Here is a 17145-nt window from a genome sequence, read left to right on the forward strand (position 1 = left end):
GCTGGAACTCTTTCCAAACACAGGAAACAGATCAGGGAGCAGAGACCCACGTGGTTCACGCTGATCTCAGCTACGATCCAGGAGACAAGGGTGGGCAGATCGATGCAGATATCGATCAGGACGTTGGTAGTGGTATATGATCGATACTTTAGTTCGTTTCTCTCCTCTAAGTTCACTACTTTACTCCCGTTTCATGCAAAAGCAGCTCTCTGCTCGACTCCACTCCTGGACACATGCACTCCTTCTCTCTACACTCTTTCCTGCTCTGCTGTGATTTGTTACTGTGATCACGTGACTGAGCTGCCCTGAGGAAATACATTTGGGCTGCAGACAGTGAGAAAGACAAGCATGAACCGCCAATACAAATATTAAGAAAGAAGAAGAAGAAGAAAGACAAGCATCATATGAAGATCTCGAAAAGTTGATTCTGTTCACATTAACATGTGTGTCTCTATATTAACAAACATACCATATTGGCCCAGTTTATTTTTCTTATCATTGTTGTGAGGAGACCATAAATAGCATTTGTATTTTCTGTTGTACAGTTCATTTGCTGTTATGGAGTTCTTGTTATGAATAAAAAGTGTCTTTTTTTTTGTTTCAAAATAGCTGATAACTATTCGCTGATAGCTGTCAACATTTGCAAACAAATATAATTCTGTAAAGTGGTTCTATATAATGTGTAACTGTTCATATAGAGCGTTATTAAATTTATTGCTAATGCAATCATATGGCACACTGACTTCTGAGGAAATTTTAAATGGCACTCGCCATCAAAAAGGTTGCCTACCCCTGATATAAAGACTCCATCAACAAGGCCAAACAAAGTTTCTACTCAGGTATTATCAGTTCTTATGAGGGTAATGCAAGGATTTTGTTTTTGGTTCTCAACAAACAAATTCAATCCCCCAGTGCTTCACTTCTGAAACCTGTAACTCCTTGATGCTGTTCTGGACTACAAAAATCAATAACATCCACCAGCAACTCAGTTCAAATGTTGTGTCTACTCCCTCTCCAGAACCTTTTCTCTATTTTGAGCTGTTTTCCACTTTTCATCTTCCTGATTTATCTGATATTTCTGAGTTTATATGTATATCAAATCCTGCCACATGTCATCTTGACCCTATGCCTACAGGGCTTGTGAAATCCTGCCTCTCTTCCTTACTCCCACTCATCTCTGCTATCATTCACTTTTCACTCACCACCGGTATCTTTCCCTTCTTACTCAAGATTGCTTCAGTCACTTCTATACTGACTAAACCTTCTTTAGATCCTAACAACTTTAACAACCTCTGTCCGATTTCTAATCCACCCTTCATCTCTAAAATACTTCATTCACACCTGGTTAATAATAACATCTACGAGAGATTTCAATCTGGTTTTCCTTCATGTCACTTTCACTGTTTTTCTGATGACACCCAGTTATATCTCTCCTGCAGGCCTGATTCCTTCCTCCTACCCTCTTCTCTTACAGAATGTCTATCCGAATGAAAATCCTGGTTTAGCTCTAATTTTCTAAAGCTTAATGAGGATAAAACTGAAATCCTCCTTATTGGCACCAAATCCAATCCAAACCATTTCTCACTCACTATCAATAACTCCACAGTTTTCCCTTCTCCTCGGGTTAAGAGCCTCGGTGTCATCCTAGACAGTTCACTTTCCTATAAATGTCACATCAATAATCTTACCTGTTCTGCCTATTTCCATCTACGCAACATTAACAGATCACATCCTTCTCTTTCCACCCAGGCTACGTCTTGTTCACAGTCTCGTTACCTCCCGTATTGACTACTGCAATTCTCTCTTGCATGGTCTCCTCCAAAAATCCCTCCATAAGCTTCAACTGGTTCAGAACTCTGCTGCTCGCATGATCACCAGAACCCCTCCTACCAGCACATCACCCCTGTTCTTCAGGAACTTCACTGGCTCCCTGTGAAATTCTGGATAATATACAAACTTCTTCTGCTCACCTTCAAGGCCATTCATAACCTCGCACCTCCCTACCTTTCTGACCTGTTAAGCACTACCTTGGGGTGGCTGTGGCTCAGATGTTAGAGCAGCTCAGCTACTGATTGGAAGGTTGGTGGTTTGATCCTTGGCTTCCCCAGTCTGCATGCCAAATATCCTTGGGCGAGATACTAACCCCAACTTGATCGGAGTGTGAGTGTTTATGAGTTTGCACTTGAGTTTAGAAGTGCATGGGTGAATGAGGCATGTTGTATACAGTGCTCTGAGTACTCCGGGAGAGTAGGAAAGCGCTATATAAGAATCAGTCCATTTACCTTTTCTGCCCGCTCACTTTGATCTTCTTCTGCTATCCAGCTTTGTGTGCCTTCCGTCCGCCTCACCACCATGGGGAGCAGAGCTTTTAGCTGCTCTGCCCCCAGGCTGTGGAACTCTCTACCCCCAGATATAAGAAACACTGGTTCTCTCCCCCAGTTTCAATCTCAACTCAAAACCCATCTGTTCAAATCTGCATATTCACTGTGAACCCACTGTTTGTTCATTTTATTTGTGCTTTTCTTTTATTGTTCTTCATTGTGTCTAGAGCAGGGCGATATGACCAAAAATATTTATCATGATATACTTTTGAAAATCTGCGATAACGATATAACTGACGATATAACTGACACTAGACAAAATACTTTACAACTCCACAATTTTATTAGTGCAAAAAAAAAAACCCCATCAATGTATTTTCACTTAAACAAGCAGCTGTTTTTTATGTGCATTAAAGTTATATAAAAAATTAACAGTGCAAATGTAAATTCCTCACTGACAGTTTCACCAAAAGGCATTTCCAATGGAAATTGGCCGACATATCCTCAGCATAACCATGTATAATATCCACAAAACTTAAAAAGAGGTTATACACACACAATACGTAATATTAGGTTGAAGCACAGTGAGTATCACTCCGCGAGGCTCCTGCCTACGGTAGCCATAATGCTCCGACAATCCATCAAGCGGTGCGGCTTCGTAGCTCAGCAAAGTCGTACTGAAACATTTGACAGATTTTCGAGCGCTGTGTTCCACATAAAATCGTTTCGAGGTCAGTAAACACAACCAGAATTCATACATAAGGCACACGGGATTATAAGGTCGATTTTCAGAAAAATCAAAGGATTGATTTTAAGTGTGCCGTATTTTCCAAACAACACGGTGATAACGACGGCCCGCTAGCATGCGCTACCAAAACTAGTGCTTTGTTGTGTGTCTGACGGACGAAAGCTAAACCAGTTCCACACCACTGAAATTGCAGCATTTTTACAAACCAGTTCTGGTTCATCCGTTTCACTCAACGATCCGCTTTCACCCTTCTCATTCTCCGTCGCCGCCATGTGCGTATGTAAACAAAGGCACTGCGCATGCGCGTTTTACCCATATTGTATCACGATATTTAATTTTCTTATCGTTGCCCAACATTACACCGGTACTACCATGAACGGTATGATATAGCCCAGCCCTAGTTGTGTCATTGCTCTATTATGTGTTTTACCCACATAATAGAGCAACAAATTTCCCACCTGTGGGACTAATAAAGGCCATCTTATCTTATCTTATCTTATCTTTATCCTATTGTGCAGTATCATTGGGTGTCTTGAAAAGCACTTTATAAATAAAATATATTATCATTGTTACTATTATTATTATTATTAATAATATATAGCGCCAAGACCATTCCTCACCCCTGCTGCATGCAGCCACGAGGAAAACACCATCCAAGAGCCACCAGAGCCCCTAACCAGGTCATGACCACAACCCCCAGGTTAAGCCCTCCAGGGAAAACGTCCCTAGGGACTCTCCAGACGCCCTAAGCCCATCCCTACCCCCCATATCAACCACAGTAGCGAAGGCGGGACCTCGGGATGGGACGACCCCCCCCCACTCCCACTAGGTGATGGATCAAAGTAGCGCAGAGGGATTGATCTAAAGTGGTGGCAGAGGCTAATGTGATCTATTAGATGGTCTCTGTATTGGTTAGAGTTAAGATTATTTATATTTTTCCAGTTCATGAGGACTGTTTTCTTGGCAATGCATAGGGCAGTAAAAACTGATGTATTTTAGAAACTGTTCTGTATATTTTAGACAATAATTTGGGGGTTTTAAGAGTAAGACATTGTACCACACTGTTTGAGTCTGTTATTACGCTCTTAAATCCTACTACTTATTCGTGCGTCTTTCAGGATCTTACAAAGCTTCAAACGACGTGTCGACATTATCGTGACTAATCTACTAATCGAGGCAGCCCTAGATAGTTGAGAAGTAAACCATGCATTATCTCAACCTTTATTTCCTTTACACATTCATGAAGGGATAAAACAAAAAAAAAGAAGAATTCATCAACATCTAATGGAAAATTGAATACATGCACAGTATAGCAGGTTCCCTCTCAGTGCAGCCAGCTGGATGAGGTTTACTGATCAAACCATGACAGAGAGATTCTATATTCAGGTAAGACAATCTTTAAGAAATGACAGAAAAATACAAACTGTAGGAACTACTTGTCAGTGTGGTCGTATTCATCAGCAAGCAACAGACAAGTTCAGGTTCAGTTGAGTTTACTTGTACCTGTAGGTACGTAAGCAGCTCATCCATCCTAAAATGAAAGCCCTTCAAATCAACACAGACAACAGAAACAGAATGAAACAGTGAAGGGAAAAAAGAAGAAAAATATGGAGAAAGGGCCATATATTTCTTGCTTTTTTCTTTCCCTTAATAGGTGAAAGCATTCTGTTTGAAAAGTCTGTTTAATGATCTGAAGCAGTTAAGTGTGGCAAACATAAAATCAGGAAGGGGGAAAATACTTTGCAGATTTCTAAATTTAAGATCCAGGATTATTCACTGCAGCTCCAGAAAGCAGAGCTACCTCATCAGATCCAAGTGTGACATCAGCTGACACTTTTTACAGGAGACTCCATCTGAACTCTGTGGAGCCTGATCTCAAGGTTTTTAAGTCTGACCCTGAAAACAGAAGAGGACCTTTCTGTCTCTTCAGATTCATTGTGATCCAGTGATTTCAGTTCTGCATGATCACGCTGATGTTTGCGCAGAGCAGATAATGAAGTGAATGTTTTTGCACATTGGTAACAGTGAAACAGTTTATTTACAGCGTGGGATCGTTTGTGTCTGGAGTATGAAATGAAATTCTTGAAGCTCTTGTCACACTGGTCACAACTGAAGTTCTCTTCCATGTGTGTACGTTCATGTTTGTTACGACCAGATGAACGTGAGAAACTTTTGTCACAGTGTCTGCACTTGTATGGTTTCTCTCCTGTGTGCACTCTTTTATGCTCTTTAAGATGATCTGCAGTGGTGAAGGATGACCCACACTGGTCACAGAGGTGGTCTTTAACCCCACTGTGACAGAGTTCATGTTTTTTGAATGCACTTGATGTTGTAAAGCCACTCCCACATTCTTTGCAGTAGTTCATTTTGTCTCCAGTGTGTCTACGTTGATGTACTTTTAGGCTCCTTCGGTAACTGAAAGTTTTTCCACAAAGGTCACAGCGAAACTCTTTCCCACCACCACAGTGACGACAGGGTTGAGAACTGGATCCATCTGTGTCGCTCTGCTTCTAAACAAAGACACAAAGACAGTGTAAGTCAGTCCTTCAACATTTTTATCCTGAACGTCGCCTGAAATAAAGAGCATCTCTGCCAACGTCCACATTTTACTTTTTACATTATAACACTCAGCTTACTGGGCAAAAATGACTCTTCATATGTAGGTAATCTACTTAATGGGAAGATTGGTGGTTAAACCTCTGGATGCTCTACTCTGCATCCCACAAGATACTAACCCCAAGCTGCTCTCCGATGCATCCACTGGAGTGTGAATGTTAGATAGATAGAAAGGGGAGAAGCTTTTAAAACTTTACGTTTTTCCAACATCAGGAAAGTTTCAGGAGATTTGTGTCAGATTTGACTCAATATTCTGTACATGAAGTTTTCATGTCTCATATAAGCTTTGAAATTAAACCATTTCACATAATACTTCAAAATAACTGCAACTGTAAAAAGAAAAATACATACCTCACAGTAACTGCACTTGTAGAGTCTCTTTCTGGCGTGGATCTGTTGGTGTGATTTGAGATAATCTGGATGTTTAAAAACTTTATCACACAGGTCACATTTATAAGGTCTCTCCTCAGTGTGGGTAAACATGTGGCTTTGTAACTGTGCATTTGTTGTAAACAGTTTGCCACACTGATCACAGCAGTAAACATTATGTCCAGTGTGAATGCGCAGGTGAATATTTCGGTACCCTAACTGGCTGAAAGTTTTTCCACAAATGTCACAGCTGTACGCTTTAACTCCACTGTGGAGGAGTTGGTGTGTTTTTAAGCTTGAAGACTGTGTAAAAGTTTTTCCACAAATGTCACAGCTGTACGCTTTAACTCCACTGTGGATGAGTTGGTGTTTTTTTAAGTTTGAAGCCTGGGTAAAAGACTTTCCACACTCATCACAGCTGTACGCTTTAACGCCACTGTGGATGAGTTGGTGTGTTTTTAAGTTTCCAGATAGAGTAAAATCCTTCCCACACTCATCACAGCTGTATTTTTTCTCTCCCTTTCTTCTGTGAGGTTTGTCGGCCTCCTGAGAGCGCTGACTTCTCGCTCCATGTTGGTCCTGCAGTGACAGAGATACAAACAGGTGCAGTGAGCAGGGCCATAGAGTCTGATGAGACTTAATTTCTCAATGGTGCAACAAAAAAATAAAAATCCTAGGCTGCACCGGTGCCACCAGGCGTTCAATTCCTGTAATCCTACGTGTGTAAATTTGAAATTGTCGGTTAGTAGCTTGAATAAAGTGATAGATTCATTAAATCCTGAATTGATTTTTAAATATAGATGTATTTTGCCAGAAACGCCAGAATCTCAGGTTAAACCTCACAAAACATTTCATCATCCACCAAACAATTAAAACAGTAAATGAGAGCAGGTACACGGATTCCTCACAAAGACGCAAACACAGAGCGCCGACCAGACGCATCAGAATCAGGAGGATGTCGGCTTCCTCACCAGACAACACGGACACACTGTCAGGGCTGAAAGCCGACACTGATTCTGATGCGTCGGGTCCGCGCTTTGTGTTTACGTCTTTTTTGCGCTAGATTCTGAAGCTGCAGGTTTGATCACTCCAACCAATATTGACTGAACCAGCAGCAAAAGAAGATCAAACCTATGCTTCACATTTGATAAACATCGTCATTAATTCCCTCTTACTTTTGCTGCTTTGCTTCAACCACGCGATAAAAATCACACTTCATGCACAGCTCTCTCCGAGTACTTCAAGAACAGTTTCCCATTTCAAATCTTTGTTTTCGGCATTATTCGTTCACTTATTACGCACATGGCATGTACAGCGCTGTCGGCCGCTGTTTTTTTCGTGTGTGTGTGTGTGTTTTCCAAAAATGACCTCTGACAGGAAAGCCTCATTTCTGCTGTTTAATAGCAAAGAAATGTAAACTTTTTAAAATGATGCCAAATTGCAAAACGCTCAGCTGTGTCTGTAATCAAACCTCTGTAACTTTGCTCTGCTTCACTTCAGCAGCATCAGGTAATGTTCATATGTTGATTCATGGTTTTCTTCAGTTTTTGGTCGACTGCAGAATATTTTTAAGGTTATCTGCTATAAAAAGCAGATAACCTTATTTTATCCTCAGTTACTTTGACACAAAGGCATCTGCTGTAATGCTCACACCTCTGATGAAGTCTCACATGTATCAGCACTGATAACGGATCAGAATTATAATATTTCTGACTGTCTGAGGCAAAATTGTATCGAATCGGGACCTTTTGAATCGGAATCGAATGGATTATAGAAATCAGTGATGATACCCAGCCCTAGTGAGCAGCCTAGGCCCGACAGAAGTGGATGTAGCTGTGGGTAATAAGAAAAGATGAAGATGAAGAACGATTGATAACTTTTTTGTTAAGTTAAGGCCTGATCTATCTGAAATTCATAGCCAGCTCTGACACGGAACCATCAATCTCTGAACGCTGAAAAAGCATCCGCTTCTGCTTATCCTTTTTCAGGGCGCTGGAGCCTATCCCAGCTGTCATAGGGCGAGAGGCGGGGTACACCCTGGACAGGTCGCCAGTCTGTCGCAGGGCTAACACAGAGACAGACAACCATTTGCACTCACATTCACACCTATGGGCAATTTGGATTAATCAATTAACCTTTCCCCACAAACTGCATGTCTTTGGACGGTGGGGAGGGAGCCGGAGTATCTGGAGGAGGAGGCCGGAGGAAACCCACGCAAACACGGGGAGAACATGCAAACTCCACACAGAAAGACCCCGGCCTGATGGTGGAATCGAACTCAGGACCTTCTTGCTGTGCTGCAACAGTGCTAACCACCGTGCTGCCCACAGTGTATCCAGGAAACACATTATATGCTGTGATAAATGCACTGCCCAAGTGTCCCCACTGCCTTTCAGCAGCAGGCAGCAGCAAACAGGTCGTCAGAGGAGCCGATGTGATGATTAAGTTTAACACTGTCTACATTGTAACCAAAGAGTGCCAAAGCACTTTAAGTTACTTTTTCAGTAACTTCTCTTTGTTGTAGAAATGTGCTCCAAATAAAGAACTTTGTGTTGAAAAGATTGTTAGTTAATCATTTACAAATCAATACTGTCTGTATGGACAGCAATTTTTGGGGGTTTTTTTGAAAATGAACAAGTAACTTGGGTGCACCTAGGAAAAAAAGTTAGGTGCACCAGTGCAGTTAGTCTAGAGCGCTGGTGAGTGAAATGCAGTCGTGGAACAAACTGAAACTTCCTCCATTCGTGGAATCACAGACGATGGTCAATGGTAACTTTATTGTCCCCAATGGGAAATTGATTTGTCCATGCAGAGATATAAAAACAAACAAACACAACAACACAACAAACACAAAAATAAGCCCCAAGAAAACAACCTAAATTTTATCACCAAAAAAAGTACAGTGTGCAATGGCAACAACACTTATGGTTTAGTGTTATTAACCATGATAATAGCACTTGGTACAAAAGACAATCTATGTCTCTTTATAACAACGACCTGATGGGAGCAGTTGAAAATCATTAAAGAGAGGCTGATCTGAACACAACATGACAGAGGCTGCCTTCCTCAGCACCTGCCTGTTATAGAAGTCCACAAGCTGGACCTGAGACCTCCCTGAAATCCGACCAGCCACTTTAACCAGGTTGCTTAGTCTGGTCTTATTATTTAAGGACATATTACCATAGATGTCACCAAACACATTGTAGGTGTGTTATCACCACCTTCTGGTGACAGTATCACATTAAAATTATGTTATAGAATGAGAGTTGTAATCAAAATTACATTATTGAAGAAATATTGATCACAGAGAAAAAATGTTTACCATAAGATCAATTCTGAGTCCAACTGATGATATTGTTGTTTCAATGTGTGCTGATAAAAAAATGATCTTTGTATTTTCTTGTAACTTCTGTGGTTTTTGTTTGTGAATGTAGCTCCTGTATGTATGGAGGAGCCCAGGATGGAAAAGATAAAGCTGCTGTTAACAACCAGCTGTGCACACAGTTTCAATAACAGTGTAACTGTGATACTTTTCTCACCTTTTGTGTTGAAGTCATTGTTTCCTCTGTAGTGGCTGAGCTGAGTCCAAATGGCCAAAATTGTTCCTCTGCTGCTCCACCAGACTTGTTACTTAGCTGGGACATAAAATGTATAGATATGTAATTTATCCCTGAAAAATAGAAGCAGAGCAAATAAACATTACTACACTCCTCAGTGACAACAATACGTATGAAGCTTCAAGGTGAAACCCCAGAAGCAACATGGCCAAAAATATTTAGCACTATATATATTTGAAAATTTGCAGCAACGATATAACTGATGCGAGACAAAATACTTTACCACTCTACAACTTTATTAGTGCAAAAGATCCCATCAATTTATTTTCACCTAAACAGGCAGATGTTTTTAATGTGCATTAAAGGTGTATAAAAAATTAACAGTGCAAATGCAAATTCCTTGCTGACAGTTTAACCAACGGGCATTTCCAGAGGGCTGACATATCCTCAGCATAACCATGTATAATATCCACAAAACTTCAAAAGAGTTGCAACATAAAACTGAATGGTGCCAAATAAATAAGTCAAATAATAAAAATGCACAAACTCTTGAGTAAAAACAAAACAAAATAAACAAAACGTGGATAAACTATGCTACTGCTCATGGAAGTTTTCTACATTTCTAGTTTTAAGACTCTCGGTCAGAAACACTAACATGTTCACAGATGTGAGCTTAAAGGAGGACCTTTGAAAAGTTACGTTTCCACCTGTGTTGAACAACCTTTCAGACGCAGAGCTAGTTGCCTGAATGCAGAGGTATTTCCTAGCTAATCTGTTGATGTGTGGAAAGTTTACTGTGTGAACTTTCTACCACAAAAGAGGATCAGACTCACTGTGTGCTGGTGGACTATTCAGATAACTGCTCAGTTCAGATAATAACCTTTCTGCAGTTACATCTATTTTACCTCTAACTGGTCCCGAGACTCTTCTTTGGCTTTTTAACAGCTCCCTGAATTGTTTGGTCTCCAGCAGATGCAGGAGGTGTTTCTGAAAAAGCTGTGGCTGTGCTATCCTGCTGTCACACAAGATGCTCTAGTTCACTCATGTCTTGAACTTTGATGTCTTCACTCACACTGAAATATTTTGTATGAAAACATGGATCAAGGAGAGAATCCACGCTAACAAGCCTCTCTGTGACACTGTCTTTGTGGCTTTTGTTCATGTAATCAAGTATTGCTGTTTTGATGTCTTTGGTCAGCCGAGTGTCACATCTGCAGAACAGGCTTAACAGATGAAATGGTCGAATAATCTTCAGCAGAAAAAGCATCTGTAAACTCTAGAAGTGGACTCAGTGCAGTGCTGACCAAGTCAAGCACCTCAATGTTTCGCCATGTCAACATTAGGGCTGTTCGATATAACGATATATATCGGATGACGATATAAAAACGTCTATTGTTTCATTTTACGCTATCGTTTGTTTCGTGGTGTCGCAAAATAAACTGTTTACGGCAATATTTTTTCATTATTTTGATGGTCACTGTAGTGGCTATATTAATTTCCTAAAGTTCTCTCTTTCTCTTATATTTAATATAACCAACTACAGACGGACAAGTGCTTGTTTTTATGCGTTGGCGTTAGCAACAACGACGGTAACACCATCGCGTGCCCGCTTGTTTATTTTCCACATAAACCTTTCACAATAAAGCTCAAGATCCTGTTGAGACTTTTCAAAATAAACTGAATCACGTGAAAGATGCAGAGTTTTTACGAATGAGAAGCAAAAAAGAGCCGTCAGGTGCTAAAAAATAAACCTTAGACTCAAACGTTAGAACAGGCTTTGCCCCGCAGCACGCTGTGTAATAAATACTCACAAAGAAAACGGCGGCCGTTACAACCTATGTCTAAAAATGTATCGTTTCATGCGTCGGTCAAAGTACTCGACTCCAGGTCCACGACACCCAGCTGGAAACACTTCACGCAAGTCGAGCTGCCCGAGATTCACAGAATTTACAGAAAATGTTACATTTTTGTGATTTATATCGTTATCGAACGATAGATGTCTTAATATCGGGATATGAGATTTTGGTCATATCGCACAGCCCTAATCAACATGACGTGCCAGCTTAAACCTGTGTTATAGCTTTTTCTTGTTCCAGCAGCCGCTGGATCATTCTCTGCTTTGAACCCCACCGAGCCAGTGGAGACTGTCAGGAAACAACTACATCAAGACAGCTCCTTACAAACCAGAACCAGCTTCACCCTGATCAGATCTGCACACTGTTAGACCTCTGCCTTACCACCACATATTTTAAATACAACGACATTCATGTTTGTGTCTGTAGACACAAACATGGATGTGCTGTGAGCTCCCCAGTGTCACCCATGGAGGAAGTGGAAAGAAAGGCTCTTGGCTCTTTAACAGGGACAGCACCGAGCCAATGATAGGGTGAAGCAAGGTCTCACAATGGTTTCACTCAGGACCTGCTGATAATGACACACACATTTTTCCACACATTGTCTCTTGTGATAAGATCAATGGTCAACAGTGGGTCGATGACCCTTTCAGGGGACAACCCCCACGAGGGTTTAAATACCTGGGACTCTCCACCATTTGATTTTAGAATTGAAAAAGCCACTTTTGGATGAGAGATGAAACGTTTTTACAAAGCTTACAGAAGTCCAGTCATTTTCTTTCTAAGCTTCTTAAACTCAGAACTAAAGCTGTTCAGCTTTGTGTCTGTCAAAATGCTTTTTACAAATCCTGCTGGAATCAGTGTTGTTACAGCTGCAGTCAAAGCAAGATGGAAATAATCAAGAAGGAAAGTTCAAATCTACTCAGACTAAATGTCTTCAGTCAGTGTGTCAGCCTCCAGTTAACAACAGTGGTGAGAAACTGCACTACTGAACCTCCACTGACTGAGTAACTGCAGTTTGGTGCTTCATTATAACTTCATGGCAGTTTGTACACAAACTGGGAAAAACATCTGAAAAACTGAAGGTGAGCTGATAGTAACAGGGTCAGATTTGGACAGCAGCTCACCATGTTCATACAGAACCCATTTCTCATCTCAAAGGAAGTCACACAGCACTTCAAGTGGGCAAATACTGGGCCTCTCCAGTTGCAACGGGTTGATCTCCAAGAAGATGTGGCCCTGAGAGAGCAGTTTGGAACAACTGAATCTGCCTCTTTCTGGCTCCAAATGGTCTTTGAGACAGCTTTCCCAAATCTGAGGCAAGTAGCCCTGTACATGTTGACCATGTTTGGCTCCACATACAGCTGTGATGCAGCTTTCTCCACAATGAACATAATAAACACTAAATATTGTTCACGGCTCACCAATGAGCACCTACACATGTGTATGGCCCTGACACCATTCCAGCCCACATTTAAAATCCTGGTAGGACAAACTAAAGCTCAATTCTCTCACTGAACAACAGAAATTGGGGAGGTGAAATACAAACGGGAAAGAAAGAGAAACTGTACAATTGTTAAGAATTTTTGATGTCATTTGGTGAAAAATTTATTGAGACTGTTAAGTCAAGATGTGAAAGGTAAAGAAAAAGGGAAACTCAAACTGCTGCCATTTTTTCTGAAATTAAGCATTTTGTTTTAAGATTTTTTATTTTCTCTAATTCATTTTTAACTGAAACCCTATATGTAATGTAGGTCTACTGTGTGTTTCAGTGTTCACAATCACTTTTTAAAAAAATGTTTTTAACTTGTATTTTCATTCATTTGACAGTCTATTGTTCATACGTTCAGATATTGATAAAAAAAAAAAAAAAAAAAAATAGGCTGCTTCTGTATCACAATCATAACGCAAGTTAGACATTATGATGTCCCGGACCTCTGCTTGGGAAGATTTTCTCTAACAGGACATCCTCAAAATTTAGCTGAATGCCCCTTCTGTAGAGGTTTGGTGCAGGCAGAAAAACAGCTGCAGGGACAATGAAAAGACTTTTCTGCTCCAACTTCTCCCAGCATGCTGAGCTAATGATTAGTTGGTGTTTTTCTCCAAACACCCTCTCACTCTTCTCTCAACGTGTTCACAATAAACTGTGAACAGACACCGAGGAGAGCAGCAGAAGATCTCATTCAGGAGCTAAACTCAACATGAACTGAACTCACAGTAAAGTTAGCTCGGTGCTTACCTTTAGATGAGCCCACAAACCGAGAGAAACTCCGTGATGAAGCTGGAACTCTTTCCAAACACAGGAAACAGATCAGGGAGCAGAGACCCACGTGGTTCACGCTGATCTCAGCTACGATCCAGGAGACAAGGGTGGGCAGATCGATGCAGATATCGATCCAAACGTTGGTAGTGGTATATGATCGATACTTCAGTTTGTTTCTCTCCTCTAAGTTCACTACTTTACTCCCGTTTCATGAAAAAGCAGCTCTCTCTGCTCGACTGCTCTCCTGCACACACACTTTGCTCCGCCCCCTTCTTCCTGATCTGTTTTGATTCGATGCTGTTTGGACACGTGACTAGAAAAAGAGGCCGAGCCTATGTTTTTTTTTTAATGAACTTTATTTGTCAACAATATAAACTCTGTCAGTGCGCCCCAGGGTGGCTGTGGCTACAATGTAGCTTGCCATCACCAGTGCGTGAATGGGTGAATGACTCGATATGTAAAGCGCTTTGGAGTCCTTAGGGACTAGTAAAGCGCTAAATACATAAAGCAAAATACATTTAGCATAAAGTGCTAAATACAGACCATTTACCATATAAGGCACCATTATTTATTCACGCATCTAAATATATACGGTTGAGCATTACAACAAGAGAAAAAGAGACATAAAAAGAAAAGTAGGAGAAATAACAAAAGAAAGAAAGAAAAAGGGGCAATGTAGAATTTGAGAACATAGACACAAACAGTGTGAACAGAAAGGGAAATCATGATCCACATCTCAGATACAGAGGAGGCCTCCTTTTAACATAAATTGAACTTATTGAATAGAAATATAAGTTTAGGGGCTTTCTTGTCATTTACATGTTTCAGCGACTTACTGTGAGAGTTTAAAATCATTCAGCCATCTGTTTATACATGGTTTAGCTTGAAATGTCTGCATTTGTGAATAAAACATTTCCCAGTAACAAGACAGTCCCAATCACCAAGTCTAAATTTGGGTTCTCAGCAAGCATCCCAAATTTAACTACAATCACCATCAAATGTGGTAACTGAATTCCCCTGGACTGTAGCCAGCTCCACATGTCAATCCAAAAGGAGTGCGCTGATTCACAATAGAAAAACAAGTGAACCAAACTTTCAATGTCATTTTCAGAGAATCCACAGGTGTGCGCATGTGGGTTAAATTTCAGTCTTAGGAATTAATTTGTTGGGTTAATCTCATTTATGACTTTAAAATTAACCTGTTTTGCTTTACTGGGAAGGGGAAGTAAAATACACTTTCTTCATATCAGTTTAACTTCCATAGCCTCAAATTCTTTTAGAATATAATTTCCTTTAACCAGGTTACGGAAATGTTATCAAAAACTGATCTCTCTAAACCTGCTGTCACCAAAGTCAACACCAGCTATGTCAAGCTGTCTCAGTCCAGGAGAAATTTTAGAGTGTACAATGTCTTCTTTAATCATTGATTTCAAAGGGACTGGGATAGCTTTTGTTAGTGTTTTATAACTCTTAGCAGCACCTTACGTCAAACTTCTTACAGATCGTCTCATGTTAATAAAACCCCATTTCATGGCGTTATTTGCTGTCCATACACAAATGTCAAGTTAGGTAAGGGTTAAAAGATCAAGATCATATATTAAAAAAAATCTCCCGCTCGCCCCTGCGGGCGATCAATCCTTCAAGCTCGGGTCCTCTACCAGAGGCCTGGGAGCTTGAGGGTCTTGTGCAGTATCTTAGCTGTTCCTAGGACTGCACTCTTCTGGACAGAGATCTCCGATGTTGTTCCTGGGATCTGCTGGAGCTACTCACCTAGTTTGGGAGTCACCGCACCTAGTGCTCCGATTACCACTGGGACCACTGTTACCTTCACCCTCTACATTTTCTCAAGCTCTTCTCTGGGCCAACCGTATTTCTCAGGCTTCTCGTGTTCCTTCTTCCTGATGGTGCTGTCATTCGGAACCGCTACATCGATCACTACGGCCGTCTTCTTCTGTTTGTCTACCACCACTATGTCCGGTTGGTTAGCCACCACCATTTTGTCCATCTGTATCTGGAAGTCCCACAGGATCTTAGCTCGGTCATTCTCCACCACCCTTGAGGGCATCTCCCATTTTGACCTCGGGACTTCCAGGTTATACCAGTGGTTCCCAAACGTTTTTTTGAAAGCCCCCCCTTTGTTTTACAAGAAGAATGTTCATAGTGTACAGCAGAGGTTCCCAAAGTGTGGAGCCTGCCCCCTAGGGGGGCGCAGAGCCATTGCAGGGAGGGTGCGGTATGAAAAGAAAAAAGAAAGAATGCTTGGGCACTGCTAACACGGGGCTCCCACACAAACACAATGCAGGAGATGAAGCATCGCCAAATATGTTTCCAAACCAACTTCATTCTAAGCCAAAGACTAGAAAATGTGATGAAGCATATCTTCCCTTTGGCTTCACCTGCACAAGTGCCAAGGTAGGTCTCCCCTGCAGAATTGGTTTTCCCTGCGTCGGGAGCAGCGCTGGGCTCTCCAAATCACGGACAAACAGTATCCCACAGTTGTTTATGTTTTTGAACCCATTTTGCACAGAGAGGCATTTTTTGAAAAATGTATTGATAGCAATGTTGAATATTATTACACAGGAAAAAACAACTACACGTAAAATAATTACACCGTGACGCCTCTGCCTTTCTAAATGCAGGGACAGTAACTGCGTGTGTATATGTAAGCGTGTAAAACCTGCAGATAGTCAGAACATTTTTCTTGTAAAACAAAGGGGGGCCTAGCAAAAAAATGTTTGGGAACCACTGGTGTAAGGTGAATATCTGTGAGCACACTGATGTAACATCACTTAAAAAAGATTTGGACACAAGACAGATACAGGGACACAAACATGAGGACACTAATCACATCACACAGAGACAGATTGGAGGAGAAGGGGAAGAAACAAACAAACCAGAAAACAAGAATTATAAGAATCGCAGTGGCACGGGAAAATAACAGGACATACATATCTTGTACTTTCAAAGAAATAACAAACAAGTCCAGAACAAAACTGAAAATACTGAGTGAAAGATCAGGACATACATACAGACAGTAACAGACAACAGAGCGTCAATCATTCAATAAAAGCAACATGAACTACGAGGTTAAAGAAAACAAACTTGAGTTTACAAGAGCAAAGCTGGAGCTTTAAAAGCATTTTAATGAACTAAAAACCTTTATTATGATGGTCCAGCCATGAGTGACACCCTGATGAAAGCTTGTATGAAGCTAGATGTTAAACATGAACCTCCTGATATATTTTTGTACCCCCCCCGTTGTCAGACCTAAATCCTCCTTAAATAGACACAGACCATACTACCAATTCAATTTAAGAGATCCCCCCCTAAATAGTCCGCCTACAAATAAACATACAGTGAAATACTGCACTCATTTTAACACACTCCACATACATCTGACTACAAAACTAACGCCAAT

The 17145-nt window shown here is 40.9% G+C and overlaps 2 long non-coding RNA genes across 2 annotated transcripts; both read right to left on the minus strand.

The window, feature by feature from the left end:
* Nucleotides 1-5024: 5024 nt before the first annotated feature.
* LOC112847918 (uncharacterized) lies at nucleotides 5025-6397 on the minus strand. The gene is made up of 2 exons (XR_003221755.1): nucleotides 6037-6397; nucleotides 5025-5579 (listed from the first exon to the last, which is right to left on the minus strand). It is a non-coding gene; the product is annotated as an uncharacterized LOC112847918 (long non-coding RNA).
* A 182-nt stretch (nucleotides 6398-6579) lies between these two features.
* On the minus strand, nucleotides 6580-13761 carry LOC112847919 (uncharacterized). The gene is made up of 3 exons (XR_003221756.1): nucleotides 13704-13761; nucleotides 9594-9724; nucleotides 6580-6633 (listed from the first exon to the last, which is right to left on the minus strand). It is a non-coding gene; the product is annotated as an uncharacterized LOC112847919 (long non-coding RNA).
* Between the last annotated feature and the right edge of the window lie 3384 nt (nucleotides 13762-17145).

The sequence above is a fragment of the Oreochromis niloticus genome, linkage group LG9 (assembly GCF_001858045.2).
Source record: "Oreochromis niloticus isolate F11D_XX linkage group LG9, O_niloticus_UMD_NMBU, whole genome shotgun sequence".
NCBI classification, from domain to species: domain Eukaryota; kingdom Metazoa; phylum Chordata; class Actinopteri; order Cichliformes; family Cichlidae; genus Oreochromis; species Oreochromis niloticus.